This window comes from Siniperca chuatsi, linkage group LG10, assembly GCF_020085105.1.
Source record: "Siniperca chuatsi isolate FFG_IHB_CAS linkage group LG10, ASM2008510v1, whole genome shotgun sequence".
Lineage (NCBI taxonomy): Eukaryota > Metazoa > Chordata > Actinopteri > Centrarchiformes > Sinipercidae > Siniperca > Siniperca chuatsi.
In genome coordinates this window covers 25,124,247-25,150,239 of record NC_058051.1, presented here as the reverse complement: position 1 = coordinate 25,150,239, position 25,993 = coordinate 25,124,247, and the positions used below count along the sequence as shown (strand labels likewise).

The 25,993-nt window shown below is 40.3% G+C and overlaps 1 long non-coding RNA gene across 2 annotated transcripts in view; it reads left to right on the top strand.

The window, feature by feature from the left end:
• The window catches only part of LOC122883637, a 48,405-nt gene extending 22,872 nt beyond the window's left edge, over positions 1–25,533 (top strand). The window contains exon 3 of one of the 2 annotated variants that reach the window (XR_006379674.1): positions 24,302–25,533. This is a non-coding gene — a long non-coding RNA (uncharacterized LOC122883637). Of the gene's footprint in view, positions 1–3,954; positions 4,651–24,301 lie in introns of those variants that run through there. The other variant, XR_006379675.1, reaches the window with a different exon arrangement.
• Positions 25,534–25,993: the final 460 nt, after the last annotated feature.

Here is a 25,993-nt window from a genome sequence, read left to right as displayed (position 1 = left end):
GATTTGAATCATAATTGAGTGTCTCTACAGTGATGCGTGCACTTGGTATGACTCATAGTGAGTCTCTTGCCAGAGGACGGATGAGCTCTGTTGCTTCTACTTCAATCTGCCGCCGCGTATTTAGGTTTCACCTCAAATCTTTTTAAACCAGCCTCAGTATTTCCTTTTTCTTTTTTGAATATTTGTGCAAGATTTACGTCTAAATAAAGAAAAGATTTACCAGGAGAAAAATATTGAAACACAGAATGGTAAATCCCACTCAAGAGAAACCAAATTAAATTTCCCAATTGTGAAATTCATCAGTTATCAGTTTTATTGGGTATCTAAAGTTGAAGAGTAATAGTAATGTGGGCATGCACGTTTGCGCACTGATGCATGTGCAACACGCATCACTGCTTTTGTGTGTGTTGAGCGCTTTTCAAAGGGCATGCTTTTGTGCAGGCACAGATGATGCAGCTGGCAGAAGCATGACTATGGCTGGAAGCACGTCCACGTTGGCACACTTACAGAAAGCCCTGGCTCCTGGGTCACACTTTATATAGGCTACATAAAGGCGGCCTGCCCGTCTGCTGTCTGGCCCATCGATAACGGCTGTGATGCACAGGTTGTAAAGTGCGGGACTGTCAGTTTTCTTAAGTCTAGAGCTGAAATGATTAGTTGATTAATTGATTAGTCCATCGACAGAGAATTAATCTGCAACTATTTTAATAATCAATTGATCGTTTAAGTCATTTGTCAAGCAAAAATACTATAAAATTGCCTATTTCCAGCATCTCAGTTGTGAGGATTTGTTGCTTTTCTTTATCTTATGTGATAGTAAACTGAATATCTTTAGATTAGTTCAGTTTTTGGTCAGAAAAATTAAGACATTCTAAGGCATCAACTTGGGTGTTAGTAAATTGTGATTATGTTTTTCTTTTTTTCTTTTTGACAGTCAGTTGATTCATTGAGAAAATATTCATCAGATTAATCAATAATGAAAATAATCGTTACTTGCAGCCCCATTTAAGTCATCATAAATTCTTTCTCATATACTGTAGTAGGTTTATCATTTCTCTTGTGCTGCTACTCTCCTGTGTGAGGTGTTTTTGTTTAGCGTTAAACTAAAAGTTACAAGATGCAGTTTATAAGCCAAGCAGTCTCAGGAATTAACAAAACATAGGCACTTATCATTTACATACTTCAAAAGTTCAGTTAGGTTGCCTTATTTTGTTATTTTGAGCTTCCCTTCAATATTCAACCCAATACTCAAAATTAAACATGTAATACTGTAACACTGTAACAGGATCAATCATGTTTCCCATGTAAAAATAGCACCATTTATTCTGTAATTGCCTGATAAATTAACCAGCACAGACACCTGTCAAAACAGCAGACAATCTCTGTGAATCCACCTCCCAACAGGCTCATCTTGGAGGGCTAAGTTGGTAATGACAACTCCCCAACTCTGTCCCCTCAGGCTGAAGGATGAGAGCACCATAGAGTTCTCTTTTCCCATCCGTCCTTATTAGGATAATGCATCAAATGGACATTTTAATTTGAAGTTCATTTTCTCCTCAAGGCTCTGTAAATGTCTGCAAGCACGCATGCTAGAAGAGATAACCTTTCTTTGCAGCGTGTGATCTTTTTATTTTTGTGTCCTAATGAAATGTTCACTTATCATTTACTACAGTTTGGCATTGTGGGAGAGTGTAAATTCTGCATATTCCAGCTGCTCTTTTGAAACTAAGTGGCTTCCCAAAAACAAAAAATAAATCCTGATTCATTCATAGAGCTCCTCCTCCAGCTTGACTAAAAACAAAACCACAGATGACTCATTGATTTCCACAAACAAACCAAATTGCCGGGAGTGGTACACTCCAGTGTGACTCTGAGGAAACCTCATCACTCAGCAGTTATATTGTTGTGCACCCAGCGACCTCCTTTTTTCAACCTAGCTAGTGTGACGATAACATGCGTGAAATGAGCGCCGAGGCCTGCCAGCGGTGCCTGAGCCCTCGCAGGGCTCAACACCTGCCTGCGCTCAGCTGTTCCTGCCACGCTTGACCGCATGTGGCTAATAAACAGACCTGTCCTTATCACTGGAACTCCATTAACGGGGGTCGCAGTCACCTGAATCTCTCACTGGCAACAGCAAATTACAAGGCAAATGTAATGGGTTTTGCTATATTGCCACACACTGAGATAGTGAATTACACCAAAGGCTTGATGTTATTACATGTCCCCAGGACGCTGGCTCTGTGTTTTATGATGACTACAGTGAAAACCAGGTCAGTGCTCAAATTGTCATGGTCTTCGCCTCCATTGCTCCAGTTCTATCTATCATGTCCATTCAAAGAGGGAACAAAGGCATGCAGCAGGTCGTGCACTTCACATGTCAGCCAGTGTTGAGCACTTCAGACAAGTGTCTCAGTCACACACACATGAAACTACTCTCTTCATTATTATTTGAGGTGACAACAATTTCTTGAAAGAGATACAAAAGCAAAGTGATTTATCAGGTCGCCATGCAGTGAAGCAAAGGTGCTCTAGAACTTGAGGGAAACCTGATGACAGAAAGGCAAAGAAGTTTAATTAATCAGGCTGACTATTGTCAAAAAAAAAGACCAGTTTTGACCTTAAGGCTCGATCACACCAGCATTCAAAACGTCATAATTTCTTTGGCAAAATCAATTCATTTAAATGAAATCACCACAACCAGTGGATTCGCTAGCAGGGGGCGAAGTAAATCAGCGTTTGTTTAAATGTAAACAAATTTAAATGTTGCTCCATTGACCAATAGCAAGCCGTCCTGACGGTGCTGACCTTTGAGGGAACAGAGAGCCAGAGAGTACAAAATGGAGGGAGCTATCATAGCTTATGAGCTATGAGTTGCTATGAGTTGCACCATTCACTTTTATTTAACTGTTAAAAACTGTTCCACAAAAGAGACATGGTTTGAAGACAGAGGAGTCGGTGGTACCAAATTTGTCTTTTGAATAAGAATAAGTGTGAACTTATTTTCCCGTTGGTGATCAAAACAAGCGACTGGAAAAAAGTTAACTGCTAACAAGCTAACTGGTTCAGAGAGCTTTTTCCCCTCTTTAATAACTCTGTATTGAATGAAATTATGTACAATCCTTTGAACAAAATGCCAGGGGGGAGTAAGCAGCACAGTACAGAGAAAATAGAGGGACGCCTAGAGAGCTATTGTGTCTGACTAGTGTTAGCTTGTTCCCAGCTTGCTAGCGTGTCAGCCGTTAGCTTGCCAGCATAGAGGTTCGCTAGTGCTTCGAATAGTCCCTACGTCACCGGCTTCTTGCACCGCCTATTTCGTGAACACACTGATGAATTTTACTGTGCCACTTTTACAGGGTCTTCATCGAAGACAGATTAGATTAACAGAAAGCCAAAGTGAAACCAGAACTTCTGGGTTCTGTTCCACAAGTAAGAAAACCTGATTTAAAATCCCAATGACATTTGTAACTAAAAATCCAGCCTTGGTACGTAATCTTACTCACCAGTATGTCATGTGTTTGAATCCATGTTTAGATAAGGACGGTAATAAATAAAAAAAGATCTAATATCTTTGTTTATTCAATATTTCTTTTTATCTGTTCATTTTATTAATTACATTTATCTAAAAAAACACTAGCTTAAATGTTCCATCTTTTTATCAAAATCTGTTACTGAATCGCAAACTCATTAGACTTGGCCATATGGTACATTGTTTTTAATTGAAGAGGTTATAATATAATTTTCAATGAAACAAAAACAAATAGAAATAGAATGAAACTTTTATCCATTGCATCTTTGATACAGTATTTCTTTGCACTGTTTCCTGCAGCCAGTAGTTATTAAATGCAGCCTCTCTGTGGTCCACAGGAGAAGAGAGGAGCAGGGGGGGGGTGTAACAGAAACAGTCAAAGACAAGGGGTTTGTTTTTGATTATTGAACCCTGTATCTTTTCTCTAGCTATACATCTTCCTCTGCCAGGCCTCCCAGGGGCTTTAGGCCATCCAACACCACAGGCCAGCTTTTGAGAAGGAGGCAGGGACAATGGTACCTTCAGGTCCCTATCCAGGCTCAGGAGCTACTACTGGGGCCTCATTGACAAATTGTCCTTGTCTGGCCGCATGAGAGAGTGGGGATTGTGGTAATTGCATATTTCCTTCTAATTGCATTTGTCACATGTGGGGTCTGCTGCTGTGGAGCCAGGTCTGAGGCCTTTCTCAGTGATGTGTTAAACCAAACAGCTGAACTCTCACCTGCACCACGAGAAGGGGATGTGCAAAAAGAGGCCTGCAAACAGGGCAATAAATTATACAGTGGCACAAAACATCAGCAGAGCAGCAGTGGAGCAGGGCGCAGAGGCTACTGCCAGACGGAGACATGCTGCAGGTCCATTAAAGCCTTGAACGTGGTCATGAAGGACTTGACTCAGTGATGCTGTTTAAGGACAAGCAAGGGCTTCTGCCTGCATGATCACAAGACATGAATCTCATAATGCAGTTACAGATGAAAAAAAAGTCTCCAGAGAATTTTGCATGATAACATTTTCTTCCTTTTATTGTAACACAACCACAACTATTGTCAGATAAGATAGTTTGATATCTACCCTTGTAATAAATACAAAACCTTTATTTTGCTTAGTTCCAGAGTCTAAAAGAATGTGTATGTGTTGTCCAAATACTGGAAAGGAAAATATTTCTCATCAGAAAATTTGCCCATTATAATTTCTCAGACTTCAAGGCGATGTCTTCGAATGTCTTGTTTTGTCCGATCAACAGTCCAAAACCCGAAGATACTCACTAATGAAATATAAAAAAGAGAAAAGCAGCAAATACTCACATTTGAAAGACTGGAATCGCTTGAAAAATTACCAGTGATTGTCAAAATAGTTTCATCATGTTTCAGCCCTGTTTCACATGTTTCCTGTTTTCCTGCTTCAGCAAAGTTTCATCTGGTGGGCTGAGTTGGGGGGGGGGAATAATAACGAGCAGCTCTCATCTTGGCTTCTGGTGCCTCGTGATACGCAGCCAGGCTGCTGCATTATACAGAGGGGTTGTACAACTACATTTTAATCCACTCGTGTTTCTGGCCTGATAAAAGGATTCTCTCCATCTCTTTCTGTTTAATTCACACCATCATCAATCAAATGTGTCCCTGCCCCCCACCCTCCCTTGCTCCTGGGTTTTGGGGGTCTGCAGCAGATAGGTTAGGGGTCCCCCGAGGGGGTTAGGGACATGACGGACTGGTCACAGATGCCACAGAAATGAAAATGCAAGAGTCTATGCAAGGTGTTACATTTCTCAGACATGCTCATTTGCAGTAATATCTGAGCAACATAAGGAGGCTTATCTGTGATTCCACATACGACTCTCACAAGATTATGTGAATATGATTAAAAAAACACGCCATTTGGGCGTGCTATCTCCATAATGTGGCTACAAGTGTGGAAGATTCCCTGTGTGGTAGATACACTGTTTTTGTCTTCCACCATTGTCTACACATGACAGTCGCCACAGGCTACTTAGTAATGAATATGTGCCTGTAGCATGTGTGCTGTGTGGAGCCTATGAATAGAGTAAATATGCACATCTCTGCACAACAGGTCAGCTTCTGAACACAGGCAGAAGAGAATATGATCAACCGCAGAATGAGCTCCTGAAACTACAAAGGAATTATGTATAAACAACTGCTCAGTCTGTGACTAAAGTGTCACGCGATGATGTTTGATATCCCAGCAAGCCCTTTTTGTCTAAATAAGGCTACAGTTCTGTGTTCTTCATTGTCTTTCATAGATATCCATAAACCTCTGATGGTAGCTCTCTTTATGTGACACTTGGATATACACTCCTCTGACAGGTAATACAGGCTGTAACAAAAATAGCACATTTGTAAAAAGCCTATTTTGAACTATTTCATGACATGTTCATAAAAGTAAAACATTTTTAGCAGATTTGTTAATGTAACATGGTTACCATTTAGTTGTAATATGTTGTCTCACAGTAGAGCAAAGTGTAACAGTTTAATTTCTATAAATGCTGAGCAATAATAAATAATGTTTATTTGTATAGCACTTATCAAAACCAGAGATTACAAAGTGCTTTACAAGAAAAAAATTCACATATAAAGTCATATACGCTTATGTGAGAAAAGTAAACCATAAAAATCTTTATGTTCCATAAATATTACAATCATACATACATATACCAACCTGGATACACACATAAATACACACACACACAAACAAATTACCCAAATTAAATAGGTTTTTAAAAGTCTTTTGATAGAAATAAGTTTTCAGAAATTATTTAATTACTGATTTTGCAATTCTGAGTTTGTCAGGCAGGTTGTTCCAGAGTTGAGGTGCACTGACAGCAACAACTGGGTCCCTTTTACTCTTGACATGGTAACAGCCAACAGGTTTCTCTCTGACGGCCTCAGACTGTGTGCAGGTTGAGAAGAGACATATTCAGAGATATAGTCTGGGGCCGAGCCATGAAATGCTTTAAAGATAATGAGTAAAATCTTTAAATTGATTCTGTAATAAGCTGGTAGCCAATGTGAAGACATTAAAGGGGGAGTATGAGCTCTGTTCTTAGTTTCTGTTAGTAGTCTAGCTACTGCATTGTACACGGCTTGGAGTCTGTGAAGTGTTGCCTGTTAGGAGACCATTACATTTATCTGTGTATCAATGTGAGGAAATCTCTGAAACTCAGAAATAAACAGATTTTGGCAGTATTGCTTAGATGATAAAACACACCTAGGTTTTTGACCAAAGGCTTAGTGTTGCTGGAAAAAAATATCAAGTCAGGACTGCAGATTGTCAGAATTTTATCAGAAATTAAATTGAAGAGCAAACAAACATCCACTTTAATGTCTATTCGACAGTCTTTAGTGGTGGACAAACTAGTGTGGTTTAGGCCACAAGGACATATAGCTGTGTACCATCAGCATAAAAGTGATGAAGAAATGCCATGCGTATGATGAAGTGGGATCATATGTAATGAAAATAAAATTGGCCCTAAAATGGATCCCTGGGGTACTCCAAAGTGTGCCAGGGAGGGGGTGAAACATGGTCACCAATAGAAACAAAAGATTTTCAGTTTGACAAGTCAGAGGTAAACCACTTTAAGGGAGAGATCTTCAGACCCAATCCAAAACGGGCCGTAGAAAACCTTCCTGAACCCGACTCAAAAAAGAGAGACCAATCTGAAGGGGACCCGAGATAATTAGTCCATAATTAATCCAATCCAAGATAGATGGAAGATCATCATTTTCTAACCAATTTAACATCTGTGAGTCAAATTCCAAAAAATAATTGTTATATAATAGCATACATGTTTTACATATAGTCTGCTGATTTTGTAAAATATTTTCTCCCGCAGTGATTATGCTCGGATCCATTCAGACCCACTCGGGTATCCATGAAGTCCAGTTTGAGGACAGATCCATGAATTTGAAGGCTTATAAGATGCCAAAACTGCACTGCGGTTCATAATATTCTGAGACAGGATTTTACAACTCTAGAAAGCCAAAATTCCTAAAAGTTGTAAAATTCACTAAGAGCCAAATCCAGAGTTTTTTTCCTATGCATAATGAACGCGCATCAGAGCCACTGGACTGCGCCGCCCTGTTGGAGCAAGCGCTACTGCGCCGCACAGATGCGGAAGATCTGGGTAAATTTAAACCCGGAAGTCGAACCTTTTTGGCTTCATGTGCCACTGAGCAACGTTCATAGGAATTAATGGGGCCCCACCTCTGACACTGTATCCAGTTCTCTTTATACCTCCATGGAACCGAGTGGACCCTTGAAGACCTCTACTTCCAGAATTTTAATTGAATCACTCCATCCATAAATGTCCTGAAAACCGATCTTGTTTTTCTTCCTGTAGTTCAACACTGAAGGCTTTGCACTGAGGCTATAGGAGCTTACTTGGCCTTTCATAGCACGTAAAGGTCCCAGACTTGTGTGCTGTCAACATTTTATCTGTATAAAAGTGATACACCTGCACTATGTGGCATTTTTGAAAGGACAAAGGATACAAACATGCACAATGTGGTTATTTAGTTTAACAGGCTGTTTTTCAGCACAGTCGCCCTGTCATAAGACAGCAGGTGGCAGATGTTGAAAGAGGAGAAAGTGAACGTCTTGTCTTCCCCGCTACAATTCTTTTTGAACAGTCCAATTTGAACAAAGGATTAAGTGTCTGTCATTAATCATAGGCTAATCTTGTAGATTTATGCAAGTGGTTCCAGAAAGTCAATACAGCTATAATTTAATCAGAGAATGTCATCACAGTTTATGGAGCAAAATGGAGAGCTTACAGATAGTGTCTTGAACAGTTTGCTTTCGGCTGATCACCTCTGTGCACAATAGGCTTAAAGTTTAAAGACACACAGTGGGTTTACAGTATGTTTTATGTTTATAGTGAAATAAAGCTGTTTAGAATAAAAGAGAAGATGGAAATGTAGTCGAAGAAGTGAGGCTCAAATACAGACTTCAGACTTCTAGTGCTAATTTTGTAGGATAACACAAATTAAAGTAAGGAACTGCCTGAACTGTATGGTGTACTTCGAATATAAACAATAGATTTAGAATAACAAGTAACAGCAATTTGATTGAGATTTTTTTTACATATTATTTGTATCATTTAACCTGGTTTAAAAGAGTCTGAAAGACCTGTTTCATTTGTATTACAAGCTTTAGTAGATTCAGGTTTAATGATCTCAAACAGCGACTTTATATTGTATTAGTAAAACACATGTAACATAAAGTTAGCATGATTCACTAACATGGCTCCTTCTCTCTCTTGGTGTAACTGCAGCCCTACTTCATAGTTGTAGTTAGTAGTTTGTGGGACAAAAGTATAAATATTTTATCAAGAGTAAATAATTCAACACCTGTGTATTCCTCTGCGGTTCACTACCAGCTCTGATCCAGTCACTTCAAGACATCTTTTGTGGATGGAGAGCCCTTCAGCCTAAATGACACTTGGCCAAATAGCACTTAAGTACATGCTCAATATTTTAACAGGGCCATGCAAGGAAGCTGTGGAGTGGTTGAGCTGTTCCTGTAAAGTAGAACAGGTGGATTTGTTTTTGGTGTAGATGCACAAGCATAAAGCTCTTATTAGTGACTGTAGAGCTCTGCTCAGGTCTAATAATTGACTTGGAAATTCTCTAGTCCGAGTGCTGAGACATAGTTACACAAGGAGCAGATTATTGTTATATATAGAATTAGAATCTGTAAGTCGTGGCATTTTAAAGACTAAAGCTTCTGTATTGTTCTTATTGTCAACAAATCCTATACATATCCCAAATACAAGAACCTGATTTGTTTCAAAGTACAAAGTAATGGCTTAAGTAAGTTTGGACCAACTGTATACCATTATTCATTTTCTTTTATCTATTTGTTTAATTATTTATTATTAATATATTTTGTGACCTTTGTTTTTCTTTAATGTAATTTTACTTATTTATGTGTATATACATAATGTATATATATATATATATATATATATATATATATATATATATATATATATATATATATCATGTATGTCTGACAGATACAAAACAGAATAAATACAATGGTTAGTCCGTCTCTCGGTACTTTCCGACTTCCTCAGCCTGTCTGTTCATCCTCAAGCTCATTCGTTCTTACTGATGATGTAATTCTTCAAAAAAGGGTCACAAATATGTGCTTTCATCTTTAAAAAAAATTTAATAGTTTCCCAAAACAGCTAGGCACTGTAATTTTTAAATAGTGTATTTATTGGGTACTATCAGCAGCAGGCTGGTGTATGTGGGATTGAGTCCAAATAAACTACAGTGTGTGTGTGTTCATGTTAATGAAGGAACATGTCACCCAGTGCAACAGTGTGGCTCACTGGTGCGCTTTTAATAGTTTTTGGACAACAATGGAGCTCTGTGGCACAGAGGAATAAGATATATCAGGCTTTGAATACACAGTCAATACGTGTTAGTAGGATCAATTCATTGTTGGTTTTGGGCTTTTCATGAGATTTGTTGACTATAAGCAAAATATTGAATATCTTTAGACATATCTTTTAAAGATATAGGAGAAATGCAACTGGTTTAAAGATTTTTTTTAATTATTTTTCTGCTGCATTAGCAAGTTCTGGTAATCAAATTTACCAAACTGTTTTCTGCAATATCCCCGGATAAGCGTTGAAATGGCCATTGAAGAAGCTCTGATTAACGCTCTGTTGATGAGAAAATTAACTTATATACACTTCATTATAAACCCGGCAGACCTCAAGGACCCAGACTTTTATGAAGCTGGGACCAGATGTCATCCAGCCACAGCCCCAATTAATCTCTGGGCCTTGTAACACGCCCCTAGAAACAAAAAAAAAACCTGATTGGGTGTGGAGGACAGAGACAGTGAGTAGAAAGCGAGGGTGAGAGATGCTATCCGGGGAGCAGCCGGCCCTGGCGAGTCTGCAGAGGGTAAGATAAGAGGGGGGCGGCTGCGGCGGAGCTCGGGTCTCAGAGAAGAGGCTGAGGTTATTCATTGCTCTGCCGTGAAAGCTTGAGAAGATTACCCAGAGCCTGGTTGGCAGTGATACAAGGGGGACAGGCAGAGGGGGCCCCCCTCTCACCCCTTTGTTCCCCATCCATCTGCTTGAATCTCACAATGGCTCATCAGGACCAAGTAGGGTGGAGGGGTGGAGCAGCAGAGGCTTGCAGAATGGGAGGAAGTGAGTGGGTGGGGTGGAGCTGAAGGGTGGGGTGGGGGGTGGGGCAACCTGCAAGACATTGGGTGGTAATGCGAGGCAGTGTAGGGAGAGTACAGCTAAAAGGAGGGAGAGATAGTGCAGGACAGCGAATGAATCCTGGAGCACAGTGCTTGTTGAGACTGAATGAATGGTGCTGCAGCTGACAAGCTCTGACAGACTACATTTGGAAAGGCCAGGGAGGCGGGTGTTCACATTGTTATTTTCTGGGAGGTAATGGGCTGGCAGCTCCTCTTCACTCTGAATAATCAGTACTTTGGTTAGACTCAGACACCACTTCAAACCATGATAAATACACCACTCCAAACCCTTGCCACCAAGAGGATAGTATTTGTCTCTAAATGCCTTGACCACCATATTTATCTTGTTGAGGAATGATCAGATGATGAAGGGTGCTTTCTTCCATTACGCAGGTAATTATAGGTGTTTTTACACAGGAAAAGCATCAGCGGCAGCTTACCTTTACAGCAGGGGGCTTTACAGCAGTCCCACTGCACTGATGGCGGTGAGGGATGTCTTTAATGGTTAAATAGATCCAGTTTATTCTTGGCTGCCAAGGAAATGTTTACGCACAAAAACAGCAAGTGTGTTATTGTGCATGTTATCATTGCACTCACAACTCTGGTGCTTTAACATAATTATTTATTCAACATGATAATAATTCACCATAAGCTGCCACTGTAATTGATGATTCACTGCATATATTTCAGAGAGCAGGACTGCTGTAGGCCTTTCTCAGGGAAAGGAGGGCAGCTTTTTTTATTCAAAGTGCAGCAGGTTCTATTAATGGCAGTTCATCATAATGCAAGATTCACCTTCATAGTCCCAAGAACTAGCACAATCTAACAGTGTTTCTGCATCACAAAGACTGTAAATCTCCTGCTAAACGCAGCAGACTGGAAGCCTGTGGATAATGTTCGACAGATTCAATCAGAAAAGGATTTATGTTTTTATGCATCCCATCAAAACCAGGTTAGATTTTCCCACCATGTTACTTCGGTAACCCCTCCTGAAAAACTGACACTTGGGTCAACCCATCTTTTGATTGTTCTCAGTGTAACTAGTTCATGTGTGACTGTATGAACAGCTAGAGGCTATTACACTGCTGAATATGAATAGCAGACCAATTACTTCGGCCCAGATGGAAGTGCGTGCTCCTCGAAGAACACCCTATCCTTGCCTAACACCCATGCACACGCGCACACACGAGAGTCTGGAGACCCTGCACTCTCTTGGTAGTAAATGTAGAAGGAACATGAAGAGGGCTAATGAGGTACATAATATGAATTTCAAACTGATATCACTCTTTGACAACATTTTGGATCAACTGATGCTTTCTCGCTGTATTTGATATTTGTGTTCCAACAACATTTTGATTGTGATTGTCAGCTAATTGCTTAGCGGTGACAGATGACACTCAGTAAAAGTGTCATTTTTAATATATCCAAACCTCAGAGGAGACAAGTGCACTGTTTAAGCATTTTCAGCTAACCAAAATTGAGTGAGTGGATGTTGCAGTTGAATCCCTCTCTGTCCCAGAGGAGCTTTTACTGGGACGTTCCCAAAAGAATCTTATCTCAAACCAAGCCAGTGTAGCTGGCGCTCACACACACAGTGGACATATGGCCAATCTCCCATCGTCTGCTGTGCTATTTACGGCTCAGTAGCCTGTCATTTGTTTTGCCTCTCAGAAACCAGTATGACACCTGTTTGAATTCTCAATAAAAGGCTTTTTTTATGTCTGGGAGAAGGCTGTTGTCACTTAATCTTTCTCTCTACATCACTAATGATTGGTACTGCTTTTCTCATGAGATTGACAGTAATGTTTCTGTTTTGTTGATGTAAATTTGGGCTCACAATGATTGTCAAGTCAGCTATCAGAAGTCAAAGAATCAAAGAATTGTTGTGGCATCCATGAGCATCTGGACATTAATTAAAGCTGTGCTCCATTTCCTCTTTTCACACTGACAGCATACTGTAGCTAAAATCTAATTTCTATTGGCACTATGGAGAACTGCTAACTAGGTGGCAGTGTCACCAATGATTTGATACGCACATTTTATAATTATGAAAATGTGTGCCCTTTTAAATAACAAAACATATCATTAGATTAGAACTACTCTTCATTTAACGTGCCACATTCATCCTGGCCGTGATAGGCTGGGCTTTGTCCAGAGTGTACTCCGCCTCTCGCCCAGTGTGAGCTGGGATACGCTCCAGCCCCCTGTGACTATGCATATGATAAGCAGGTATACATCATGGATGGATTTGTAGATGGAAATTTAACGTGGTCTGATTAACACAGGCAATGATGGCTTTCTCTTGGAATATGATTATATTGTTATAGATTTTATTTGTAACAGGAACAATGGAAATGATGCCAATTTCAAGGTTGTAGTTTAAGTAAGAGTTACTACTAATACTTGAAGTCACAGTGAAACAGCAGTTGGAGCGTCTTTATCTTCTGTAATTTGACTGTAATGTGAACAACAATAGTTATACAAGAGGGATTTGACCTCGCCTGCGTTGTTAGATCGGTAGGTGAGGACGAGGGACAAGTTAATAAATTAGAGCATAACCATCCTCTGGGAAATGTAAGTTTTTGCTGACTGACATCCAAACACACTTATGCTTTACTCAACAAAAGCTGTAATGGCTGAAATGACAACTGTAGAGTGACATCAGGATTTCATTTAATACACAATCAATATCAGTATGCAAATTTTCAGATTTTTAATCTAAGGTAATTGCAGTATGTATTTATTGTACTTGCTGTACAACCAGAGGACCCTGAGGTCATGTCCTTTGTATTTTGTCTGGGAATTTGAGGGTTTTAGCAACGGTCTAAGGTCAAAAACCTACCATTTTTATGCTGATTCCAGTATTTTTAGCCTTACCATATTTAAATTGCCACTGTAAAGCATTTAAACCTCCATGTAGGGAATAAATCATTAACACTTTATTTTACGGGTCTGTAATTTCCTTATAATTTCCTTGGACAGAACAATATATTTTGGTACTGCTTACAGAGAAAATGGACAGCTTCTGTATTTTAATTAGTTGAGTTTCAGAGCAGCTGTTGATATCTTTGTAAGAAATGCTTAATTTGAATAAAACATATTAAACTTAAAATAAAATTGAACAGCAAAGTAGATACATTTAATATGAAAAATCAAAAAATTTAAAACATTTTCATGCAAAATATTGACTACAGCGCTGCATACAATCTGTGTACATGTGAACAGTTCTTCCCTGTGACAGGACGCACAGGTTTAATGGACTCTCAGTGTGTCATGCTATGTAATATTTTCTCTGTGACACTCGCTTGGGTTTTTACTAACCTGAAATGCTTCAATCCAATGTGATAAGCTCATGAGCAGAGGCTGAAGAAATGAATTGTCCTTAACCTCACACTTACACGCATGATCAATAACAGGAAAGCAGACTTCAGTTTCACTTTCTGAGTTTGTGATGATCCCTTTTCCTCATTAATGTGACAGCAAGTCTTTGCTCTAAGATCAAAGGTTGTTTCCAGAGCAAAACAGATGTTTGCTTAGAGCTCTGTGGACCATAGGAGGCAAATGCACAGGGCCCAGGAGGCTTGTGTGCCCTGGATGTGGAATCATCTTTTGTAACTGTGCTGAAATGCCTCCTCCACTGACTATGAATGCTTGAGACAGCCACAGGCAGGATGCACCCAATAGAAAAAGACAAAATATACTCTGGAATAAAGATTGGTGTTAGAAATTAGTGTAAATAGATGGAAGGAAAGCTGAGTTTGATATGGGCACAAAGAGGTGTGTGGAAAATAGCATAATGTGACCATTATTTGCTATTTCCTACATGTGTAGATTATTGTAATCACAAAACAAGAATAAGGGTCTACAGCCATGCTAGCAGCTCTGTGAGGCTGTACATAGGCACAGTGGTGCTTTGAGCTAACATCACCATGCTAACATGCTCACAATGACAATGCTAAGATACTGATGTTTAGCAGGTTTAATGTTTACCATGTTTGCCATCATAGTTTAGTGTGTTAGCATGCTAACATTTGCTACATAGCGTTAAACACAAAGTACAGCTAAGGCTGATGGGAATGTCCATGCCCTCCAGAACGGCACAATCAAGCATTTTCTGATGTGATGCCACTATCGGCAGGACGACATCATTTGACTGTGCCTTCCAACCGCTAAATAAATCTGTTTTATGATGTGACAATGCTGTGGTTAAGGTTTGGTTCAGGCACAAAAATGTCTTGGTTAGGTTTAGGGAAACATCATGGTTTGTGTTGAAATGACTATGTTAAGCTTAGGGATCCTTCGTTGTAATGGTTACAATAATAACTGCTTGGTCCAGGTCAGGGAACGATCGTAGTCATGGTTAAAAGAAACCAATGTTGACTGTCTGTAAAAAACGGGAAACGTGTTAAAGTCAAAGTTTTGTTGGCCCATCCACCCCTCTACCTCTGCAGACTTTGTTGCTCTATATAACCCCCCAGAGAAATGTAGCAAGCTAAGCTACAACAACATGGCAAAAGTAGCTTACTGCTTCTTTTTTTTCTTTACATTGAACCAACTTCATTCCAAGTCAATGCTATCTCAGTGATCAATAAAACTGTCAATAAGCTGTGCTCTCTGCTCTCACTGCTCCGAAACCACACTTAATTTTATTAATTTTCTGCCAACAGACAGTGAAGAAATTGTAGCTAGCTAGTGGTTAGCTGTTAATTGCTGGCTGGTGCTTGCAGACTGCACTGAATTGTGATGGTTAGCTTGGTTAGCTTATTCGATGGTTGTGTTAGCTTATTCAGGAATCACCTGAATGTGTAAACTCAAGATTGCGTGTCTGTATTCCACTGCAGCAGAGACGCAGAAAGCTCTGCTGCATTTTAGCTTCAGAAATGCTCACATTTACTCGAAATGCTTGGGTAAATGTAACGTTAGCTTGTGTGGTTACCACACGCTACCACACTACTTGATCAATAAAAAAGCTAAGCTACTGAAAAGCTATTTGTTTCAGAAAACAGCGACGCTACCACCACTCTAATGAGAAATGTAGTTAAACTACTAACGCCCAACACTGAAGGCCACTGGAGGTCTTTGTCACTTGAACGTAAACATATGTTGTTTTTGGGGATTTACTGACACGATCGATGCTGTCACTCTTCTTGGGAGAGTTTCGAAGGTCACAAACCAAAGTATTGGACAAATTAAATATTTGACCTGATAATGCCTCTAGATGAAAGGTTAAGGGATCACCAAAGTTGATCAATTACAGTTGATCCCGAGGGGAACATGAATGTCTGAACCCAATTTTCTGCTAATCCATCCAATAATTATTGAGATATTTCACTCGAACCACAAAAGCCAACTTTGTGGTGGCCCTACAGCCAAAGTTACTAGGATTCATCATCAGGGAACCATAAATGTTGTAAAGTTTTGTGCCAATCCATTTAATAGTTGTTGAGATATTTCATTCTGGACCAGAGTGGTGGACTGACAGACCAACATTGCCATCCATAGAGCCACACACTGCTAGCTTGGCTAAAAAATGCTTCAACAACCAATACTGATCTGCAGAACTTTTATCGGGGCCTGATGATCAGTAAATCCATACTGAGCAAAGCTTCCTCTCCTCCTCTCTATTTCCTCTGCACTTGGGCGATCATATGGCCACAAACACAGGAAACATACTGTAGCACTACTACCTGTTATGGAGGGAACAGGATGCAACGCTCAGGTTTAGAGTGTCACCCTCAGGCCACAGAGTGCTGAGTCAGTCACCATTGACAAGGTCTCCTCGCCCTGCTTTCACCCTGACAGCTGAATTATTCATTAAAGGAGAGGAAAGCACAGGGGACCCTGCTAATTTCTCAATGGAATTGTTGGCTGTCGTCACAGTAGGCTGTCCAATGAAAAGACAAGCTCATAGGGTTGGTTTAAAATGATCTGTGAGTATTTTACTCAATATATTTATGAAATGGACGTCACCCGCTATCCACACAATTAAACGTGCTCTCAGTGACTCATTGACTTGTGGCAGAGCGGATAGATCTTGTGTTTCCTGAACTGATATGGTATTAGCTTCTTTCAAGGACACTGAACGGCGATGTGTGGGAGTCTGAATCAGACCCTTGCAGATTTATTGAGTGCACTCACACCATCGGATACATCCAGCAGCGGCTCGAGTTGTTTTAAAGGTTGGGTACTTGGCCAGTTGTCGTCATCAAAGAAAGTGTGTCTATGCTCGTGTCCTTTCATAACCGGCACCGAGCCAGAGAGGCATGCAGAGGTTAACTTAGCATATGACATTCTCTCCAGCACCGAATCCCCGTAATAAACTAAATCATGTTAAAGTGAGAGCGTGCACCGGTTTGAACATAGCTGTTTTTCATCTTCAACTATTCTACTTACAGATCAATAATCTGTATGAGATAATTAAATAAATCATTAAAGCTTAAAAACCCCCAACATGGTTACTACAGAAAAACTGGCGAGTGCTTTAATTAAAAGGAAAAACTAAATCCAAATGTCACACAGATTTAAAACAATACCGCAAATTAAATAATTTTTTTGATCTCAATGGAGACAAGTGCAACTAAGCAACAGTACAACGCATGCTTCTTTTCCACTATCAATTAATTCTCATGTACTGTGTGCATCAAATGTGACCAGACTCAACACAGAACAGCTCTGAATCAAGTTACGTATCGCACATCCATCAGAAAGGTTCAGTATTTACAAGGTCAGTGGTATCAAAAATCATATTCCCCTGAGCTCTTTGGAGACAGATATTCTTCACTGTATTACACAGCCCAGATACATAATGGCCTGTCAAACTCACCCAGTAAAGGAAAAGTTTCAGCTTTTACCCTTGAGATAAGGCTTAAAACGCTTAGAATAAAAAATATATAAAAGTATGTGCCTTGTGCTGTAAAGTTGTTGTCCATTAGTCTCCTGCCTTTATGTCTTTGGCTTGTTTTTTATTTGTTCTTTCGTTTCGTTTCTTTTTTTTTTTTTTTGCCTTTAGGGACTGTGCGAATATGATTGGGGTGGGGAGGGGGGTTGAATTGGTAGAATATTTTACTGGGTAAATTTGTTTGAATCAGGTACCAATAAAATACTTATTGGTATTTGAATGTAGCTACTTAGACGAAGGGGTTATTGAAGCACATAGAAAATATATGAGTAAAGTATTGACTCCCCCCCTTTTTTTACTCTTTAAATACACAGTAAGAACAAATTATGCATTGGTGAGTACGCTTGAAGTCATTTAGAGTATAATTTATTTCTTGTTTCCTCTAAAATCCCCAGTTGTGACTCCCTTGTTCCCCATAGTCTTGTTTTCTTCCTCTGTACCTGCATTTTAATATCAGTAGGAACTGGTAAGTATTTTCTTGGTACCTGATTCATACAGCAAAATACTGTAAATCCCTGGCTGTATTATTAAGTGTTACTCACTTTGTTTCACCATTAATAACTAATGTTGTACAAAGAAAAGGATGCACTCCTTCTTAAACCTTAATATGTTTATGGAGCAATAATTTTCACATATCCAACAAATGACATATCAGGGGTGGAATTCCTCCTGTTTACCAAACGTTTCAGTCACTCTCTATTTTTGAACCAGGAGCTATTTAATGAAGAGTTACTACTGTGGCTGAATGAATGAAATAGGCACAGGCATCATCTCCAGGGCTGCTGGGCGGGCTTAAAGGCTGGACTATCCTACAAAAAAACTTGTTTGTACAAAGTTTTATCCGACCACATAGGAAATATACCTGGGCCAAATGACGGGGTGAAAAGTCTGCCGTGGTAGGAAAGGGGGAGATATGATAATTGTTAAAATATGGGGATAACAGCGCACATTTTCAGCCCGTCTCTCCTGGAAGACATTCATAGCATTGCATTTAGTTGTAAACATGAAAAATGTCAGAAATAGTTGTGTCAATAATGAAAAAGAAAGCTTGAGAGAGAGGCTGACCAATCACTGCATGAAGTGGGTGTGAATGTTGGATTGTCGGTTTTGGAAAAGTTACAGAAATGGTCGGACACAGCCCCCCCTAATCCAACATCAGAAAGGTGTGGGGGAAGGGGGTTTCTGAAGGTGTTTGACCATCCGACAAGCAGCTCTGAAGAAGCGTACTGTTGCTTCAAGCCTGGCAATTTTTGTTGTTCTGGATTTCAAATAATGAATTTAACAATAAAGGTAAGAATGAAAGATGAATGATTAAAATAAACATAAATCTGGGATGAGAAAAATCTAAACAGCCCTCCCCTAGACTGCCCTCGTCAGCAAATAAAAACATAACCCTCCCCCTATTGTGACCCCCTCCCTCCCTAAGAATTTTTGAACAGTCCCTTATTACATACTGCATATCTTGTATTTCAATACAAAACAAGTTTCCCTTGAAGAGACATTAAAGTGAAGTAAAAGTAAAGTATCAAACGGTATCATTGTCCCCAGAGGTGAGCATGTGCGTAAATTATAAGCTATGGATGCTTTTTCACCCTTCTCGCCTCCTCTCACTGTTATGTTTCAGACTGAGCGATGGACAGGCCGAGTGCTTTGTGGACGAGACAAAACACCGTTTAAAATCCTGTGTGTTCAAGGACACAAAGTCTTTCTGTCATGATCGTTTACATTGTTCTTCTGCGTTGCTTTTCTCATTGATTTCACTGAAATAAGACACTTTGGGTAAAAAGTATAGGCATTTCCACACATACACAGGAGTATTTAAAGCTGAAGGCATTCAACACCACCATCAAAAGCCTTTTCTAATCTTCCCAGAGAAGATAAGGTGTTCATGAACAGCAGTATAATGCAGACTCAGCAGGAAATAAAAATCTGTTGTTACAGTATGTTAGAAAGATTGCATCTCTTTGTCCTTTTTACCTCTGATTTCTTCACTTCATGTATATCTTTATATCTGGTTATAGGGAAGATAAAGGATCAGAATGTATAGATCTAAGTGTTTCCTCCCAGCTCTCTAATTCTACCTCTGTTTCTACTAATTGCACACTGAGCATCTTGCCACATTTTTTTGTCACCTCTTTTCGCTCTAAATATCAGTTTCATGACTACAGAGAGAGTGAGAGAGCTACACCTCTGGGAGCATAGGTGTGAAAGGGGGCAAAACCACAAATCATATTTTCTGCAACCTCCCACTCCCGACACACACGTGCAGACAGATAGATGCCGACCTGTACGCAAGCACATTCACCCATAGCCACACATCCTTGCAGCAACAGATGGACGGCCTTGAGGCAGAGCCTGAGTGACTTGAGTGAGGGTAGAGCTGCCAATTGATTGCTAAGATCAGGTGTGCATCTACACAAAGGCACCTCCTGCTCTTTTCAAGTATCGGGGTTATACTAGCCTCAGGACAAATGGAGACACAAAACAACAGTGGCATCTGTGGCAGGTAATGATCCCTTTACCAAAAATCTGGATAATGACATAACTCGACCATTTGTTGCAGTTAAAATCACTGTTGCTCATTCTGAGCTCCACGTGTGTCCTCTAGCAGCATGTGCCGGAGCTGTGAGAGCGGCTTGGTCGAGTTACAGCCATAGATCAGCAGTCAGACAGTGTTGGAGTCGAGCCAGCGAGAGTAGGGCCGGATGAAACGATGTCAGCTTTTATCTGCTGCTGATCCAACCTGCATCCATAAATTGGGCTGCACACATTGCATAAGGTCAAAGGTGGATTAGACCACACTGCATCAGCTAATGAGCATATTACTGTACTGTGTATTACTAAGAGCAAACACCACATAATTTTTCATTTGTCCTGCAAAAGGCTGTCACTGCCTCAAAACATTTAACTCATTTAACTCAAGTCAAAAGTAAATAAATCAACAAGTTCAACACAGCCACCAAAATAACATAATCGCCATAAGCGGCTATAATCAATGGTTTTATAATAATAATTTCAGCTCATTCTTTATCTGTTCAGCCACAACTACTGTTTTGGTTCATTCTCACCTCTCTCATCATAGTGTTGTTTTCAGCTAAAAAACCCACTGTACACTACCTGCTCAGCAACAAACAGCAGAAAGACACAGTTAGCAACTAGCTGGTGAACACAGTGGAGCATTTAGCAGCTAAAGAGCCAGATATTTCCCTCAGGAGTTGGTAGAGACCAAAAATAGAGCTAAGAGAGAGTGAATATTTGACTTACATTAATCATGTGGACACAAATACGACTCCAAATTAATGATAATGTTGCTCTGTAACTGCTGGATGTGCAAATAAGCAACTCTTTGCTAACAAGTTCAGCATATTAACTTGATGATATGTCTGTGTTGTGTCAGACAGGAGACACTAAAATTGTGTCTCTTTATGTCAATTCTCATTGAGATTTAAATACAGTGACCAAATAATACAGTTAAATATCCTCTAAAGATGACTGAATTAACTCCTGTCATACACAAACACTAGTTTGAACAGTTTATTCACAGGTTTCTATTCATATTAAGTACCTTTTATGTACCACTAATGTAAAGCAACAGGGAATAGAAACATGAAAGTCTCAAAACAACAAATTAATGTAAATAAGGAATTTAGAAATCAAAATCAAAATAAATTCCCTCCAAACACACTCATTGGCTATCCAATATCCAAACACTCCTCTCTATCTGGTCACACCATCTGATCAGATATTTGCCTTTTTGCACACAAACTTTTGGATCATTTTAGACATTTGACTGCTGTGTGAGAACAACAAGAAATGCATAAATGGTGGTGAGAAAATCACACGGCGTTTTTGAGAATCATGATTTTCATTAGAAGTTTGTGCCAAAGCAACTGAGAAAAACTTTAAGTGCAGCAGTTATGTTACCTGCCATAACTGACTGAAACAGGTGAATGTTTGAATAGTAATCACACTGTACCAAGATAAGAAAGCACGAGACAAACAAAAACACATCACCGCGACACACACTGAATGACCTGTTCACTAAAAGCTGGACTGACGTGTTGAAATACAATCTCCACCTGCCCGTGTCATGTTTCCCCACAATGCCACTGCGGCGTGGCTCAGACGAGCACCCCGCCACCCCTGGATTCAAACATCCACCAACAGGGTCTCCCCTTGATCCCCTCTCTTCTCCTCTTGCTTTAGTAAACATGATAATAGCAGTGCTGTGTTCGTGTGGGCTCCATGTTAACACTGTGGCTGTCAAAGGCCATCATGCCCCTTCAAAGGATGATGGCTCTCTAAAGTGGGCTCTCTCGGTAGCAGCCATTTTCCACTTGACTGGCCCCACACATGAGGGAGACTGGTAGCCCCTAGCAGCTGGGCTAGACTGGTCACTGGGGGTGGGGAGAAGGAGATGAATGGTCTGTATATATGGGGAGGGGGCTAATAGCAAGAAGGGAAGGGCATCTATATGCATCAAGAGGTGTGTTTGGTATGTTCTAAAAATAAGCCCTTTATTTTACCTTCCAAAACACTTCCGATAATGCAGCTTCTGCTCAGGTGTGTTTACACATTTAGGTTGACCTGCTCATTCTTACTATACCTGACTTACATCTCCTCTCACTGGCTTTAACGTAAAGCATCGTTCTGCACATCAGCTGAAACATTTTGCTGCTCGGCGAAAACCTGGCAAATCTCTTGCACTCCATGATGAGAAACAGACTGCCAATATCTCATCAGGAACCGGGAACAAAGGCCCATTGAGATGTTATGATATGAATGATAATTTAGCGAGTGTCTGCCGTATGGGCTTTGTGTCAACACAAAGTGTGTCCAGCCAGGTCTCACTCGGGACAGGGAGAGCAGGATGCATTTTCATAAATCATTTCTTCACACATCAAGGTTATGTGGTTGGCAGTCTGTAGCCTGTAAATTGCAGCTTTGCTGGGATTTAAGTAGTTCAGTAGCTATTTATGGCTGGAAAATTAGGATGACCTTTTCCCAAACTGTGATAATGGTGCCTTCAAAATAAACCAATTCACTGAAGCGAAATGTCTTATCAAATACTGGAAACATAAACCATTTATGTAGATGCTACGTGCATACAGACAAGCTCACTTTTGTTACCCATCCACGATGCACTGGCTCTCTGCTACCCAGAGTGGAGGTAATAATTAGCTCACTACAGCAGGGTAACAAGTTAGCACCCCCGTCCTGCTGTGTGGCTCTGTAATTGGTCCCCTCATGTGGCACAGTCAGGCCCCAGAACAAAGGCTTCCCAGAGGGGGAATCTATGCTGACCCATGCTGAACCCTCCACAACAATGACAGGCAGGAAGCATTTACATATGCTGACAGACTTGTCTCTTCCTAGGGTGGAGCGCGAGGCACTTCATTAAAGCAACATCAATACCTGCTGATAGAAAACGAGGAGTGGGCCTGTGTGCATCACTGTCTGCTCAGAGACACTATAGTGAAATGACATAGGGCTGTCACATCCAATTTCAAACAAATGGACAGCATTTATTAAATGGTGTGTGCGTGGAAATTGATGGGAGAGAGGCTGTCTGAGCTGCATCAGCAATTGGTTTACTCACAAGCTGTTCACCTGAACATCAGCTGCCAAAATCTGTCATCCTGCGGGCTCACCCAAGCAAATTTCCACACTTTCCAAGCATTGTTTTGTTATTTTTGTCATCGAAAGAAACATTCCTTTTGTGTGCTGTGCTTTTGCATTGCATCAAACGTTAACACACTACCCAGTGAACCCTGCATTCGTGCCTCAGAACGAGAAGATCGTGCAAAGTCAGATACAGGTGACATATCTGTCGATTCAGCAGCAGTGCAGGTGGGTTCATTCATTCATTGCATCAGGGTGCTGTGAATTCATTCTCTTATCCAGTTAAAGGAAGGGTAAATCCTCCTTTCCATTTGACACGCTGCTCATTTAGCTGAGAGGCTCAGTGGCTGGAGGGAGGGGAGCTGTGGGGGAGCTGTGGTGATGGTGTTTGGGGGGGGGGGGACTCTTTGGGAGGTGTCGTTCTGAGCAGATGGACCTCTCAGTGGCGTAGTAAGTGCAGTCTTCACATGGCAGAGGAGACTGCAGGATCTCACAGGACCGGGACACAGCATCCAGGTGGCCACAGCCCCTCCTGACCAGCTGGAGGAGCGATGGGACCATCTGACACTCGCAGGAAAATGATACACTTTTCTTTGCTTTGTTATGTCTTGACACAAAAGCCCTGAGCCAATCAAGGAATTTAGCTAATGAAGCTTAAAGAAAATCCTTTTGATTACATATAAATACTCAAGGTCATGTTAACAACAGGAGAGCAGCATTTACGTGCAGTCTTCAGGTGAACGCTCCAGGTTTATGACCACAAAAATAATAAATCGGATTGTATTGTATGTAATGTTTGATTAAGATTTCGTTCCAACTCATCCTTCAAATCTGCATCAACAACTGACTGCAGTGATTTCTGTACAGCTTACACAATACTGCAATGTAGATTCAACAAATCCAAGTGAGAAAGTCCCATCTGTGCTTCTCCTCCGCTGATCTGGGGCCCTGGAGGCTACATAGGGCTAATTGTGGCCCCATTTTCCCTTCCTTATCTTTTTGTTTTTACTCAGTTGAGGTCAGGGAAGCTCCCAAGTGACCAGCGGCAGGAGCAACAGCCATCGGCCCCCGCTGAGCATCAGTAATTAGACCCCTCCTCCTCCGGGCTGGGGAACCTCTTGCTCTCCTTCTGAAGGGCAAGGGGGCAGAGAGGAGGAACAGCTGCTGATGGGAAACCACTCTCCGGTTCCCATGGATGACCAGCGTCCCTCCGTCCTCCTCAGAGGATGTGCAGCAGCATCTTTGATAGGGATGATGGAGGCGTGGACCAGACATATTATCAGACCATTGTCTGTCTGGTTTATCTTCTCTTTCTTTTTGTTTCTCACCATTTCCATGACTAGTTGGTGATTTATTAATCTGTTGGTGGTTTATTGCTGAGAGAATTTCAGTCTGTATTTGAAAAGCAGTATTGCAAGACTCACACATGCATTGCGTGAACAATAAATTACAATAAGTGGACTATAACATTGGCGTGGCCCGTAATAAATATTACCTTTATGAAGCTTATAATGGTCATTTTAATTAAAAATGAAACTATCTACTGGACTATATAATGGTCAGTTTTCAGGGGTGGTGACAAAATATTAGGTACACCCAGTGGTGGCAGAAGTACTCTGATCCTTTACTCAAGGCAAAATACCAATACAACAATGTAATGTAATACTCCATTACAAGCATAAGATCTGCATTCAAAATCAGTATCATCAGCAAATTATACTTAAAGTATCAAAAGTAAAAGTACTCGCTCTGCAGAAAAATGTCACCTGTGACTGATGTATTGATACATTGCTTTTAAAACTGATGCAACAACATGTGTAAGCAGCATTTTCCTGTTGTAGCTCGTGGAGGTGGTGTTTGTTCTTTCTTCTTTAGACACAGTCAGGTAGTTTTGTCCAGCTGGTTCCAGCCTAGGGGTCGGCCCCCTCCAAAGGGTCACAAGATAAATTCGAGGGGTCATGAAATGATTAATGAGAGAGAAAAGGAGAAAAAATAAAGTTCTTCTGCAAAAATCAGTTTTAATTTTTGGGACTTTTTCTCTATTCTAATTTTCCCTCTTAAGACCTCAGCACTTAAAAATCTTAAACGTGGCAAAGGGCCCAAACCAAACACCTTTTGTGAGCCAAATGGTTGAGAATCACTGGTTTAATCTTAATAATGTGTTGTATTTTATAAGCTCATCATATGTTTTTTTATGTCAATGTAGTGGAGTAAAAAGTACAATATTTCCCTCTGAAATGCAGTGGAGTAGAAGTGTAAAGTAAGTAATAAAATGGAAATACTCACGTACAAGTACCTCAAAGTTGTACTTAAGTACAGTTCTTGAGTAAATCTACTTAGTTACTTTCCACCACTAGATACGACTAACAACACAATAAATGCAGTCCAAAAAAACAACAATTCAACATGAACTGATCTATTTAAGCTTTATAAAGTTAATATTTACTGCAGGACTGATGCTGTGCTGTGTTATGTTGTCCACTTACTGTATATTATTTCACAAGACCTGGACATCTACATTACTTCCCACTGATTGTTCCTGAGCTGGAGCTGCTAGTATAATACTATATGTAGCTGTCTATGTCCTGATTGTCTCTCTGTCATATTCACAGCAATAAAATGCATCAACAACCTGTTTTTATTAGTTTTTCATTTTATATATGCATGTTTAAATTTAAAGGGAAACATCCCGTATAATATGTATA